The sequence below is a fragment of the Colobus angolensis genome, unplaced genomic scaffold, assembly GCF_000951035.1.
Source record: "Colobus angolensis palliatus isolate OR3802 unplaced genomic scaffold, Cang.pa_1.0 Scaffold514, whole genome shotgun sequence".
In the NCBI taxonomy this organism is placed as follows: domain Eukaryota; kingdom Metazoa; phylum Chordata; class Mammalia; order Primates; family Cercopithecidae; genus Colobus; species Colobus angolensis.
In genome coordinates, this window is record NW_012118644.1 from 1395323 (window position 1) to 1411625 (window position 16303).

At 40.8% G+C, this 16303-nt stretch overlaps 1 protein-coding gene across 1 annotated transcript in view; it reads right to left on the reverse strand.

Annotated features, from left to right (window-relative positions):
• BRINP1 (bone morphogenetic protein/retinoic acid inducible neural-specific 1) overlaps window positions 1–16303 on the reverse strand; it is a 203960-nt gene that overhangs the window by 1978 nt on the left and 185679 nt on the right. The window lies entirely within an intron of this gene.

Consider the following 16303-nt stretch of genomic DNA (forward strand, 5'->3'; position numbering starts at 1 on the left):
AACAATCAGCAATGAAAAAGACCTTAGGGATTATTTTGTTTAACTTAAACCACATGTTTCAACCCCCATTACAGATTCGTCCCATGAGGGTGTGTAACATCTAACAACTTCAACAAAAACAAATTATATTTTATCATACTGTAGAAATCATGTAGTGCTTCCCTACTGATGGTCTTACATGATTCTCATGGTGGTTTTTCAGAACATGTTGGAAAGGGGTTATTTCCCAACAGATGCTGGAGAGGGTGTGGAGAAACAGGAACACTTTTACACTGTTGGTGGGAGTATAAGTTAGTTCAACCATTGTGGAAGACAGTGTGACGATTCCTCAAGGATCTAGAACCAGAAATATCATTTAACCCAGCAATCCCATTACTGGGTATATACACAAAGGATTATAAATCATTCTACTATAAAGACACATGTACACGTATATTTATTGCAGCACTGTTCACAATAGCAAAGACTTGGAACCAACACAAATGCCCATTAATGATAGACTGGATAAAGAAAATGTGGCACATATACACCATGGAATACTATGCACCCATAAAAATGGATGAGTTCATGTCCTTTGCATGGACATGGATGAAGCTGGAAACCATCAAACTCAGCAAAGAACAGAAAACGAAACACCACATGTTCTCACTAATAAGTGGGAGTTGAACAATGAGAACACATGGACACGGGGAGGGGAACATCACACACCGGGGCCTGTTGGGGGTTGGGGATTTAGGGGAGGGATAGCATTAGGAGAAATACCTAATGTAGATGACGGGTTGATGGGTGCAGCAAACCACCATGGCACATGTATACCTATGTAACAAACCTGCACATTCTGCTTATGTATCTCAGAACTTAAAGTATAATAAATAAAAAAAAAAGAAAGAAAGAAAGAAAGAAAGAAAGAAAGAAAGAAAGAAAGAAAGAAAGAAAGAAAGAAAGAAAAGAAAAGAAAGGGGTTATTTCCCTGCATTTTTCCAGAGCTCCAAACTCTCCGTTCAGTTGCATTTCTATTGCAGCCTCTGGGCCCCTCCCCACAGGCCCTCAATATTATAAATGATACCAAAGTCTATAACCTGATTTCAGCCACTGAAACGTTCTAGTGAAGACAGATATTCCATCAGATAAGAAGCAGCATCAGAGGAGGAACAAATATGCAAGGCAGTCAGCTTAAAGGCCTCTCATCTTTCCTTTTTTCTTTGCAAGTCACCCTTTGGCTGTCTTCCATGCTACCAATAATCCCTTGTGTGTCTAGCACTTTTTACCCTGCACAGGGTATATTCACTCCCATTTTCTCACTTGAGCCTCACAGCAACACCTTAAAAATACCTTGGGACTTGAGGTCAGTCAGACACAGCTCAAAATCCTGACTACTCCACCTGCAAGCTGAGGTAATGCCGGGCAGTTTTCTTCACCTTCCTAATCATTCCTACCACACAGAGCTATGTGAGGATTATACGAATTTTTATGTGAAGGCTTAGCCCCAAACTTGGTATTTATTAAGAGCTCAATAAAAGTTAGCTGTTGTTATTCCTGCAAAGGGACTGTCAGCAATATTTTATAGACATGGCAATGGAAGCTCAGAGGTGAAAGGATGGACTCAGAGTGAAACAATCAGAGAGTAGTCTCCTGGCTCACAGCTGTGGCTGTTTGCATTGTCGGTCAAGCGAGAGTCAAGAGCACTCTTCTTAAGGCTGTTGTGTGCTGTGGAGATGGTGATGGTGATGGTGATGATGATGATGATGATGATAATGATGCTCTCAGTGGTTCCTGATCTCCATTTTATAAAAGTAGAAACAGAAGCTAATTTGCATTGTACTCTCTGTGGTAGGAAGTGCTAACAATCCATCTATTCTATCACTTCCACTGATGAGCCACAATCCCCAAACCACAAACACCAAGAGCCTAATTAGGCAGTAGAGGCTAATGTTGAGAAGCATGGTTGTTGGCCCAAGCAGAGCTGAGTTCAAAGCTGCATTCTATAACCAGGATCGAGTCACTTCATCTCTTTAAGCCTCAGTATCAATATCTAAAATGAGGATAATAAAGCCCATCTTAGGCAGCTGGTGAGAGGATTCAGTGAGATAATATATTTAAAGTGCTTAAAAGAGCCTGGCACAGAGCAATTATGGAAAAGGTAACAATAAAAAGTACTCTTATCCCAGAGAATAAGCTCTTCCTTTGAAGGTATTGAGACACTCTCAGGGATTTCACTATCACTCTGGAGTTTGAGGAAAACCATTTTGTTATATCCATTTGAAAATGGATACTGTTGAAATGGTTTCCCAGCATGCGTTGCTTTCAATGAGTTGCTTATCGGTTGGGAGAAAATGGCGGAATAATTAGTGGGCTCCTTGAAACCCTCTCCTTTTCAAATCCACAGAACCACCCGGCCCTGATGATAAAACCTCCCTGACAGTATCCAAAACACTGTATTGAAACCCCTCGTTTCTTTGTCAGTTTCCCCTCCAGGCTCTTAGGCTGGACAGGAGAGGTCCCTCCTTCTCCGAGCACTTAGCCCAGGGCCTGGCTCTACAAATACATGCTGAGTGAATCAATGTTTGATGAATGAATGCATAAAGAATATTCATATTTTTCTTGTTAGTTTTCATTTAAAAAAGGAAAAACAAACTTCTCCGTCTCCCCTCAGGACTGCAGTATTCGTTTTCCGTACCATCCACCCACACAGCTCCAGGCCTCCCCAGTTTCTGCTTCGTGAGACCAATCCTATTACAGCCTGGAGAACAGCAGCAGGCCCAGCCTTCAGGAAACGGAGCTAGAATAATAATGAGCTCTGTGGCTCCCACCTCCCAAACCAGAACATTGACTGAATATTGGGTATGAGTCATCTGATATTTTTGTGAGCTGCAGGGGCCCTCCACACGGCCCTGATTGCGTGGTTCCATCTGACGAGAGTATCATTTCAAAATGCCTCTTTCACATGGCCCACACTTGCCCCTGTCACTCCCTCTCCAAGTGACAGGACAGTACCCCATTTAGAGTTCCTCTGTTCCCATCTGCAAGGCATTCTATAACCCCGTAGAGCGCCCCCTTTCTCGTGTCTCATCATTGGGACCCTTTGTAAGGACTACAGCCCCCACTCCTTGAATCAATGCTTCATTGTGGCTGAACTCTCAGAATCCTTGGTGAGGGAAATAAAAAGATGAAAGTTCCTGGTGATGCTGCAATAAGCAACGGGGCTAATGGCAAATTAGGATTCCAGCCCTGTCAGGCAGGAGGAATTGGGGACAGAGGGCCTCTGAGATACATTCGCGAGCTGCATGGCACCTGCATCTCCTGACCTCAGAATAATCATGAAGTTGTGGGCTGTATCAAAGAAGGCATTAATGATACAGCAAGAGGACTTAGAAAGCAGGTGGTGTTCACGGGGATCAGGGAGCACGAGGCTGAGGGAAAGAGGAAAGAAAACAGAGGGGAAAGGTGGAGAGTGGGGAAGGGTGATAAGTGGAGAAAAGGACTTGGTGTTGGAGATGGTGGGGAAATGTGGAGCAAATGAGCAGAGAGAGGCTATGGAGGAGACACTGGACAGGGAAGATGAGATGGAATGAAATTAGAGTGGGTTGGATAGAAACAGAGATGCAGCTAAGGCATCATCTGTGTTAACTCACAGATTTGGGGAAGAGCCCAGTCTGGGGGTCCTAATTCAACTATTGGATGGGCCACTTGAGGGTGGGCTAGTTGTCCATTCTCCTCCTTTTCTAGAGAGGCCAATTGCAGAGACAGTGGGGGCAGAGAGGTAAAGCGATGTTACCAGTGAGTCCTGATCCCCAAGGTCAACAAACTTTCTTTTGCTTTTCAGTATTTCATTTTGAGATTAGAACCAAAAAAAGCTTATTTCATTGTGTGTGTGTGTGTGTGTCTGTATGTGTGTGTGTTTCTTTTGAATACAAGCAAATTGCAATAATGAGGAAAAAGCCTCAATCAAATCAATCTCCTATACCTTCTCCATCTCCAGCCAGTTCTCTCAGTAGTTATCATGGATAGTCATAAACTCTGCAAGGTTCAATTGCAGGCACCAGTTCTCTCAGTAGTTATCATGGATAGTCATAAACTCTGCAAGGTTCAATTGCAGGCAGTGCCCTAAACCAGCTGAGGGCATCTGTGACTTACAGCTATTGAGTTCTCACTGTATACCAGGCATAGTGCTGGAGGCTCTTCATACCGTCTCCCTGAATAGCACACGAAACCACCTCCATATTACAGACAAAGAAAAATGAGCCCTTGAGAAGTGAGATAACTTGTCTGAGATCACAAAGGTACTCCCCACATTCAAATACCAAACTCTCTACCTCTGTCATCAGTGCACTTTCTTCTAGGTATCATAATGTAAAATTATAATGATAAGGTGAGCAATAAGAAGAAAGCAAGACACACAAAAAAAAATATATTGAAATAATGGAAAAATACTGAAAGTTTGCACCTGTGAAGGGCCTATTATCACATTCCTTGCTTCCTCTGGATCTGCCAGGGTCCCTCTCCTCCACTCACAGATAATTGGGGCTCCCGACAAGTGCATAGGGAGACGCTGGGGATCAGGGATAGGAGGGACTGAGATCTACATATACCATTTCCCAGGCTAGTTGATGACAGCCTGCCTCAACCCTGGCAACAGAGAAGCAGCTTAATAGGCTGCTCCAGAGGGGAGGGTCTCACAAAGGCTGACACAGCCCCACTGAAAGCCAGTCAGTGTGAGGCAGGGAGGAGCAGGTTTTAAAGTGCTTTACTCTGTCCCTAAGGATCCAAAGCATCTTCCATCTGCAGCCAAAGCTGGGATGCAATACATCCAAATCAACATCTTTCTGTTGGATGGGATTTCAATTCATTCTGATAGGGGGCTGAGAGGAGAGAAGGAAGGAGGAAGTAGGAGAAAGAAGGAAGCTGAATTTTCATTTCTAAACAGGAAAACCCTGGAGCCTGATTGATAGGTACCCACACTGGCTCTGAATAAAGCAGTTTTGACCATTAGAAGCAGGAAGAAGAAGAAGAAACCTTGGAAACGCTCGTCTTTCTCGTGTTCAGGCCTGAACTCAGAGACTTGGTTGCTGAGGTCGAAAAAAATCAGTGTTTCTTAAGTGTTTTCTACATTGTGGCAGTTACCCCTTTATTCTCACATCAGCCCCATGAGATAGGATTCCATTGTGATTTTTATCCCACTGATCAGGGCATTGAAGGCCACAGAGAGACTGTGACTCACCTTGGTCACACAGCATGGGAGTAGCCCTGATCCAAACCCAATACTCCCTCAATGCCCATGCTCTCTATTCCCTGCCCTCTAAACCCCCGACTGGAGGAGAAAGAGGCTCTGGACCATGAAAACACCTCAGCTGACCCCCTGCAGGCTTTGTCTTTTCCTCCGCCAGGAATTTCTGGCAACCTGACAGGTCTCCTGGTGACACAGCATGGATTCGTTCGTCATTTCGAGGACAGCCTCCACCACCCAGGGCTTTCCATCAGTGCTTTCAAAGGTACACATCTCCCTTTCAGAACCCCCTGGCTGGGGAGCCCAGGCTGGGGTTCCTAATTCAAGCAAACTCCCTGCTGATTTTAATTGGAGGTTTTGCCTAAGATGGGAATACAGTGTGGGGCCAGTGGCATTTTAAGGGAGATCATACAAATCGAGTGCCAAGGAGAGAGGAAGAAAAACAGATCTAGGTTAAAATAGAAAGCTATAATCCATAACTCCCATTTGTCTACCAGGAGTGTGTATTTAAAAGCACAGAGGAAATGAAAAAAATGAAATTGGAGTTCTGCATTATTCTTTTATTTATGCCTTTTGCTTTCTCCTTGGCATTTCTTTGACATTGTAATGGGTGTCTGAGTAATTCTGTGACTCCACAAAACATATATTCCACAGACTACAGACTAAAGTGAGAAGACAAACAGCTGTTTTTTTTACGTTTCTGATGATGCACTGTTCTTTAGTTGTGTTGTGTGTGACTGTGTGTCTGTGTGTGTGTGTGTGTTAAAGAAGTGGTATTTATAAGAGATGAATACATCAACTCAATGGTGTCAGAATGCTTGAAATTCCACTGAAAGGAGCCTCAGAAATACTATGGATGTGCTAGTATGAATTATAACTGGCCATCAGACTCACTCTGTTCACTATTTTTACCCGATAAATATTTAGCTTTTAATCATTACCCTCTTTGAGTTTCTAACATTGCTTTAATAACACGTTTTTCCTTTTCTCAGTTCTTCACATGGTGTCACAGCCTCCTTGAGTAGCTCATAATAATAAGGAAGAAATACCAAAAGAAAATGTTATAGTCCTTTGTCATGCTGAAGCTATATTCTAATTTTCAATTGTGGAGTGAAGGTAATATACGTCTTACTAGAGAGCGCAGAGGAAGAGGGAAGAAGGAAGAAGGAGAAGAACATCAATGTAAAAAATCCAATAGGGTCTTTAAAATTAGGTTGTCAGGAGTTTAATTGAGGAGGATTATGAAACAATTTTTGCAATTACACAGTTCTGTGTCTGGGAAGGAGGTGACAGGCAACATCAGCTGCATATTCAAATTCAGCATTTTGCTTTGGGGCATGAATGTGTGGAAGGCAAGTGAAGGAAGCGCCCGGAGCCTCTCAATGGTGACAGAAAGGCTAAAAACAGCAGGACACTTCCTGGTGGAGGGCTACAAGAGTGGTTTATTCTTCTTGAGCAGTAGTTAGACTGGATAATAACAGACTCCAACCAAAAAGCTATGAAATAAGAGGGGGCTACCCAGGGTCTAATGGGCCTTAACCCTGAAGTATAATAGTGGTCATCTAGATCTATGATCTTGGCAGTGGGAAGGGGTGATCATAGGTGAGGAAGTAATTAAATAAGTGCTGGGCCCTTCTCTACCCCTATTTGACCTTGCTATTTGGATATTTGGATATTTGGCCTTGCTTATTAAATAAATCACCTGGCCTCTTTGACCTTCAATATTCTTATCTGTCAAATGGGGAAGGTAACACCTACTTTTCACTTTGTCTTAAGAGCTAGGATGGAATATGCAAAGATCTAGAGAGACTTCCAGTGAAAAGAAGTAATGACTGACCATTACTAACCATGATTGTTACTGAGGGCAAGGAATAACTACGCTTTATAAATGTCTTCAGTAAAATTATTCCTCTTGGTTACTAAAACAGCCGAGTTGATTATAGCCTAATATCTTCAACTCATTGGTTATTCAGTCTCCACAGTTCTAATGAATGCTGTCACCAAGATACTTGAAGAAGAAAGAGCTAACATGAGCTTTGGAATCCAAAAATAATAATAATAAAAAAGAATATTGAGTCATAGCTCTGCTACTCATTATTTAACCTTGAGTTAACTGCTTGTCCTTTCTAAGCTTCAGTTTTCTCAACTACAGAATGGAATAATAATACAATGCTTGCAAGGTTGTTCCGAGGCTCAGATAAGATGATGTGCATTAAGTTTCTAACATATAGTAGGTACACACTGTCTCTCATGCAAACAAACTATGTTTCTCTTGAGCTCACATAGTAAATGATCCCTTTGAAATCAGCAATTATAGATTTAAAAACTCAGAGTGGGAAATAACTCAACAAATGCTGCTGGATCAGTTGAATATCCATATTAAACAACATAAATCTTGACACTTAACTTCCTCTGTAATCCTAAATCAAAACAGATGGTTTGCAGATCTAAATGAAAAAAGAAAAACAACAACAGCAACAAAACAATTTTTAGGAGAAAATATAGGGGAGCATCTTTATTACAGTAGGCAAAGATTTCTTAAAAGTGCTCACCACAAAAGAAGATAATTGAATAACAGGACTACACAAAAATTAAAACAGATTCATCAAAAGATACCATAGAATGAAAAGACAACTTTCAATGACAGAATATATTTGCAATACCTCTAGCCAACAAGAGATTGTATGTATAAGACGTGCGAAGGTTTGAAAGTTTGTGTACCCCCTCCCCCAAATTTGTAAGTTGAAATTTCAATTTCCAAGGTAATGATACTAGAAGGTAGTGCCTTTGGGAGCTAATTAGGTCATGAAAGTGGAGCTCTCATGAGTGGAATTAGTGTTCTTATAAATGAGACACAAGAGAGACTCCTTGTCTCTTCCAACAAGTGAAGACACAGGTAGAAGGTGAACCCAAAACCCTTACCAGACAGCAAATCTACCAGTGCCTTGATCTCGGACTTCCCAACCTTCAGAGCTGTGAGAAATAAATTTATGCTACTTATATGCTACCCAGTCTTTGGTATTTCATTATAGCAGCCTGAACAGACTAAGATAATACATAAACAACTACAAATCAGTGAGGAAAATTCAGATAACCAAAAGGGAAAATAGGCAAATGATATGGACAGGCACTTCATCAAAAAGAATATTCAAAAGGTCAATATGCAATGAATCTCCACTTCATTCACTATCAGAAAAATGCAAATTAAACTAGCAATGATATATTACTCAGCAGGATGGCAAAATAAAATTAGAATATAAAATTAAAAAGAAGGTAAATACTAAGTCATCAAGGTTGTGGAACAACTGAAACTCTCCTAGGCTACTGCTAGGAACAAAACTTGCTTCAACAAATTCAGAAAACTAGAAGTACGCATTAAAGTATCCACTAAGTTGAAGATAGGAATACAGTACATCCCAGCAATTCCATGCCTAATATGCACTCAACCAAAAAGCATATATAAAGACATGTGTAAGATTACAGTACTATTTGGAATAATGCCAAACTAGTCAAATGACCATGAGCAGTAGAAAAGAATTCTACACACACAATAAAATGTGTTTGAGAATGAATGAGCCACAACTACACAAAACAAAACAAAATGGAGGAATATCTCATAGAAAGAGGAAAAGGTGAAAGAAACCAGACACGAAGAGTTCATTTCATATATAAAGCAAAACTGACCTACACTGGATGAAGCAGTGGAAAAAATAATTCCCTTGGGGAGAAGGTTGGTAAGGCTTAGAAGAAGACACAGGGGGGCTGTACAGTGCAGAGAATGCCTTAGTTTTTGATCTGGTGCTGGTCATATGTGTGAATTCACTTTGTAAAGATTCATCTTCCTGTACATTTATGTGGTTCCCACTTTCTGTATGTATGTAATACTTCAGTAAAACATTTACTGAAAAGACTGTCCTTTAAAACAATCAGAATGATATTAATAAGGCAGAAAAATATGACATTTTCATATCACTTTCAAACTTTATAAAGCTCTTCTGTTTGTTCTCTAATTTTGATCCTCACAATTTATCTGTGTCCCAGGCTGCCTTGAGAGAATATCATTTCATTCATATCATTAAAATTTCATTTCAGGGATACAAAAAAATTGAGGCTCAGAGAAGAGAAGTAACTTCCTGATGGTCACTAGTGACTTGTCACATCACTGGGACTAAAACTCACCCATGCGTGAGTTTGTTGGCAGGACTTGGAGGGTGGAGGTGGGCAGGAGAATTGGGTGATGGCTCTGACAGAGGATTAAAAAGAGCTATCCATAGAAATTATAAGACTTATGTCTATTTTTGACTAAATCCCCCGAGCTTACAGATTCTATTCCAAACAGGAAGCTACTTCCGAGCCACAGGGGGAAAAAAAAAAAAAAGGAAAAACCAAAAACAACAGAAAGGAACTGGAGATGCTTATTTTCTTGCCTTGCGTCAGCCAAGTGAGTCAATTGCCCTACTTGCTACAAATGCAGAATGACAAGCATGGATGAAAATGGAGAGATTCCTACTAGTGTTGTCTTAAATAAACCCAGGACAGCGTTCGCAGAGAAGCTCAGCCACTGCCACACATCTCCCTGCTCCTCACCTAGACTGTACACCCTCAGTTGCCATCATTTTGGACCTCACTACCTTTTTTTTTTCTGCCCATAAATAGAAAAAAAGTTTCAAAGATACTGTCAGCTAAAAGCTTCATTGCCACATAGTTAGAAGGACACTTTTAAGCACTTGCGATCGACAGCCAGATTCCCTGAGCTAGCCTGACTTCACATGTGGGCTTGTGCCTCTTATTTATAGGACAATTTAATATACACTCAGATTAAGTCTTGGTTGCTCAAATTGTACCCCCTGCCCTCCACTCCACATAGGCATGTACACAAAAATCAGTAGCCAGGGGCTATCAAAGTAGCAACCTCTCCTGGGAGGAGTTGCCTGTGAGTTTATAGTGACAATTCCAGAACCTTAAAGCTAAATAACACTTAGGCAAGGCCTGGTCCCTGTGGCAGATGAGAAATAGAGTCCAGGGACATTAAGTAACCTGCTTTTGGTCACACAAGTAGTAACTGGAAGCCCAGAACCAGAATCTTCCCCTTGAGGAAGGAGCTGCACACTTCCCAAAATTTATACTGTTTATCTTCCTCCCAGCCTTCTCTAAAAAGGCCTATAACATCTTACCTGGGTGACTGTACTGAGTGAGAAAAGGAAATAATAATGCTTTCCAAAGACTTTTGCACACTGGCTCTAAACTGACATTAATTCCAGGAGATGCAAAATATCACTGTGGTCTATCAGTCAGAATAAGAGTTTACAGAAGTCAGGTGATGAATGCAGTTTTAGCTCAGGTCCATCTCACAGTGGGTCCGGTGGATACTTCCTGTGGTAGTTCCCCAGTCCTAGAATGCACACTGGGGATTATATCATAACTGGAATACCCACCAACTGGTAGGATCCCTCCCCTTCCCTCGTTCGGTACCCACACTATCTATATACCTCTCCAAATAATAGAATAATAGTATTTTATGGGACATTTGCCCCCACTTAAACCAGCTTTCAAGAAGATCAAGAAAACAATAACAAGAACAATGACAACACACAACAACAAAATATGCACCTAGGCAGGGGCTGAAACCTTAAGATAAATCCACTAAACAACAATCTTGATTGACTAGATTTTAAAGGACAATCTTGTATTACAAAATACTTCCTCACAACATCTCTGAAGAGTACATTCGCCTTGTAATAAAATGTATCACAGGCTTGTGGTCAGCAAGATGACTGACTAGAGGTGGCTAACACTTATTCCCCAACACATAAAAGGACCAAAACAATGAACAAACAACTAAATTTTGACCAAAGTGACTTACGGACAACACTGAAGTACAGTAAGGGGGTGGTGAAAACCCTGTGAGGCACAGAAAAGCAGGATGACTCTATAGAGAAGGAAACAAAACATCTTGTCTCTGCTACCTCCTCTCCCCAGTCTGGATTAGCTCAGAAGCAGGTGAGCCCTCTCCCTGCAGGGAAAAGTTTTCATGGGCCCTGAGCCCAGTTTAGGGAACTGCCTGGAGTTTGCACGGCTGCATTACTCCAGAAAAGAAGCCCATGTTGTATCCCACCCCCAACCCTTTTATTCGACATGCTACTGCACTGTGACATTTTGAAACCAGAGCCCCTGCTAGAGTGTGTTTTTCTCTAGTGGCCAGTAGCCACTGCACTTCTCCATCCCTGAGGCACTGACATCATTGCACTATGATCATGCACAGCAGTGCTCCATTCCCCAGCCAAGCTGCTGCAGTTCCTTATCCATGGGGAACAAGCGGCCTGGGAGGCACTCCATCTCCCCCATTTCATTTGTTGCTGTGCCCTGCTCCTGGCACCCGAGCCCAGGGCACTGCATGGGCTCAGATGCCAGGGTCACAGCCTAGGCTCAGTGGAGCAGCTGTGACCCTGGCACCCAAGCCCAGGCAGTGCCCTGCCCCCTGAGGAATAGGCAGTCTGTCCCAGTGGAGAAACTATGTCTGGGAAGGTAAGGCAGCTGTGTCCCCTCAGTGCCTAAACCAGTCTGTTGCCCCAGCCCCAGGGAAATGAAGCTTTGGCCAGGTAACAGCTGCAGTTTGGCACCCTGCCCCTCCACGACCAGGTACTCTGGCCCAGGAGAGAAGCCACACCCAAGTCAGGAGAGAGGCCTCACTTTCTGGATGCCTGAATCAATCTGTACCCTGGCCCCAGGAAACTGAAGCTTTGACACATGCAAGCAGCCATGACCTCAGTGTCTAAGCCCTGGTGGTGTTCTAGCCCTTGGAGACCAGGTGCTCCAGCCCAGCAGAAAAGCCACGCCCAAGCTGGCAAAGCAGCCTTGCACACTTAGATCCTGAACCAACTAGTCTCAGGTAAATGGAGCTTTGGCCCAGGGAGCAGCCACAACCCTGGTGCTTGAGTCCACATGGTACCTGACCCCCAGGGAAGCACAGCCATGGCTGATCTGTATCACCTTGCCCTCTATGTCAAACTGCTGCAGCGCTCCACTTCTCTAGATCTGGACCAGCCCTCTGGAGTATGCACTACTGAGGGGCCCTATGTCCAATGCATAGTAAAGCCAACATTGCACTGCTGTTTGAACCCTAGAGCCCAGGCCATAGCCATGCCTTGCCATCCTTGGTTCTTGCTTTTACACACCCAGCCTCACAGGATTGGGGTAGCTGCTATGTCCCACCATTCCAGGGTCCAGAGTCACCACTAAGCAGTACCCTCTCTCCTGATGCCCAAGTTGTCTTTGTGCCCTGTTGGCTCTACAACCCAAATTGCAGTTGTATCCTGCTCCCCAGAGCCTGAGCTCCTGGAACACCCCTTCCTCCCTACAGCATACCAGTGCTGTGTCCCAATATGCAGGATCAGAGTCACTGTTACCTCCCTGCCATCTGGGCCTGAGCTACTGAAGTGCCTTGGAATCACAATCCTCTGCTTGGTGCGAAAGCTAAGAAAGTAAACCTGCACCCACATCACATGGGCCACAGTATTCAACAAGACACTGATCATAGGACCCCAGTTCCATTGCCACTCTAAGCACCTGTGTCCTTGAAAACAGTGCCACTGTGGCTGCCTGTTACCTATATTATACCCAACTCCAAAAGGAATTCAATTCAGCTAAGTCTTCGCACTGTGGGAAAAAATGAGAACAACAGAATCCCTGAAGCCCTTGTTGCCAATAACCTTAACAATCTACCTTATCACCACCACTGCCACAAAGTCTTATAGACTAGGCTATTAAGGTATTCACAGAAATTTCTGACATTGATTATGACTGAAGAAGTTGCATGATGGCTACAACCAGCGTACCCACCCAGAACCAGAATTAATGCACCTTACCCAACTGACACTATAGGATTCACCTGCAGGGGAATGTCTTTTACTATGAGAGCTACTCTATAAAATTATAAATGGTGATTGTCCACTAAATGCACAGATATAAACATGAGGACACAAGGAACATGAAAAAACAAGGAAACATGACGCCACCAAAAGAACAAAATAATTATCCAACAACAAGTCCTCCAAAATGGAAATTATGAATTGCCTAAAAAGGAATTCAAGACAACGATCTTTAAAAGCAAAACTCATTGAGATACAAGGGAATGTTGACAGATAATTCAATAAAATTAATAAAACTTCATGATCTGAGAGAAATTCAACAAAAAAAATCATTAAAAAGATATCATTAAAAAGAACCAAAGAGAAATCTTAAAGCTGAATAATTCAATGAATGAATTAAAAAACACAATTAAGATCTTCAATAGCTGAGTACATCAAGTAAAAGAAAGAAATTCTGGACTTGAAGAGAAGTCTTTTAAAATAACTCAGTAAAGGGGGTATTTAAAAATTGAATAAATTAAAAAGAGTGAATAAAGGGTGTGAGACTATGGGACACCAGTAAGCAAACACATACTTACATGATGAGAGTGTAAGAGGAATAAGAGATGAAGAAAGGCATAGAAAGCTTATTTAACGATATAATTGTTAAACATTTCCCAAGTCTCAGAAGAGATATGAGCATCCAGATTCATGAAGCTCACAGGTTCCCAAAAGGTTCAACCCAAGGAAGTCCTCCACAAGGCACATTATAATAAAAATATCAATGACATCATAGAAATGATTTTAAAAGGCCAGGAAATAATAGGATGATACAGTTCAAACACTGAAAGAAAAAAATAAAAAAACTTTCAATCAAGAATATTACACCTAGCAAAGAAATGAAAAGGAAATAAAGGATTTCCCAGACAAAGAAAAGCTGAGAAAATTCATCGCCACTAGATCAGCCTTAGAAAAAATGTTTAGAGCCAGGTATGGTGGCTCACATCTGTAAAAGACTGTGGAGGCTGAGACCAAGAGTTTAAGAGCAGCCTTGCCAACATAGTGAGACCCCATCTCTACAAAAGTTTTTAAAATAATCACAAAAAAATTACAATTAGCCAAGCATGGTGGTATGTGCCTGTCATCCTACCTACTTGGGAGGCTGAGGTAGGAGGATCACTGGAATCCAGGAGTTTGAGGCTACAGTGAGTTATGATCATGCCACTGCACTTCAGCCAGGGCAACAGAGTAACATTCCCATCTTTAACAAAAAATGGGGAGTACTTCAACTAAAAGTGAAAGGATGATAATTACTACCAAGAAAATATATGAAAGCATAAAACACACTGGTAGAGGTAAATTCATAATTAAATTCAGACTATCCCATGACTGTAATAGTGATATATAAATCTATCAAATCTCTAGTATGAAAGTTAAAAGTTAAAATGACCAAAAATGACTGTAGCCATAGTAACTTCTTAAGGAATGCACAGTATAAAACATATAAATTGTGGCAACAAAAATATAAATAATTGGGGGAAGGGTAAAGGTAAAAGGTATATGCCACCAAATTTAAGTTATCAGCTTAAAATGGTCTATTATAACTATAAAATATTTGATGTAAGCCTCACAGTAACTACAAAGAAAAAAGAAAATACTACAGAGATACATAAATGAGAAAGAGAAAGAAACCAAAGATTAGCACTACAGAAAATCACCACACCACAAAGGTAAACAAAGAAGAAAGGAAAAAAAAGGATCTATTAAACCACCAGGAAACAATTAACAAATATCAGGAGTAAATTCTTCCCTATCAATAATGACATTGACTGTAAATATCCAATCAAAAGACAGAGTGGCTGAGTAGATTGACGAAAGAAAAGATTCAACTATGGGCTACCTATAAGAGACCCATTTTAGTTTAAAGGACACATAGCTAAAAGTGAAGGGATGTAAGAAGACATTTCTTGCAAAGAGTAGTCAAAAGAGAACAGAGGTTGCTATGCTTACATTAGATAAAATAGACTTCAAGTAAAAAAGTATTTCAAGAAAAAAAGATGACCATTGTATAACAATAAAAGCATCAGTTCATCAAAAGGACATAGCAAATATAAATATATATATGGACTCAACATTGGAGCACTTAAATATATAAAGTAAATATTAATGAACCTGAAGGAATAAATAAATATCTATGTAATAATAGTAGAGGACATCAATACCCTGCTTTCAACAACGAATAGATCAAGCAGACAGAAAAATAACCAAAATATACTGAAAATGAACTGCACTTTAGACCAAATGGACCTAACAGACATATACAAAACATTTCATTCAACAGCAGCAGACTATACATTCATTTCTAGAGCACATGGCACATTCTCCAGGATAGATCATATGTTAGGCCTCAAAACAAGTTTTAGCAAATTCAATAATATTACAATTATATCTAGTATTATTTCCAACCACAATGGTATGAAACTAGAATCAGTAACAAGAGAAATCTTGAAATATTCCCTAGTATGTGGACATAAAAGAACATGCTCCTCAACAACCAATGGGTCAACAAAGAAATCAAAAGGGAAACTGAAAAATATCTTGAGACAAATAACAGTAGAAACATGACATATGAAAACATATAGGATGCATCAAAAGAAGTTATCAGAGGGAAGTTTACAGCAATAAATAATAAACAAGAAGAAAGATCCCAAATAAAGTAAGGAGTTAGTAAAAGAAGAGGAAACTAAACTGTAATTTAGCAGAAGGAAGGAAATAATGACAATCAGAACAGAAATAAATCAAATAGAGGATACAAAAGTCATGGAAAAAAATCAATAAACTCAAGAGTTGGTTCATTGAGAAACTAAGCAAAATCAGCAAACCTCTAGCTAGACTAAAAAAAAAGAGGAAACTCAAATAAATAAAATCAGAAATGAAAGTGGAGACATTACAACAGATGTCTCAGAAATAAAAAGGAACATAAGGGACTATTATGAACAATTATATGCCAACAAATTGGATAACCTGGAGGAAATGGATAAATTCCTGGAAAATGCAACCTACAAAGGTTGAATCAGGAAGAAAAAGAAAACCTGAACAGACCATTAACAAAGAGATTGAAGTGAAGCAGTATTTAAAAACCTTCCACCAAGGAAAAGCCCAGGACCAGATGACTTCATGGCTCAATTCTACCAAATATTCAAAAAATAATTGTTACCAATACTTCTTAAAC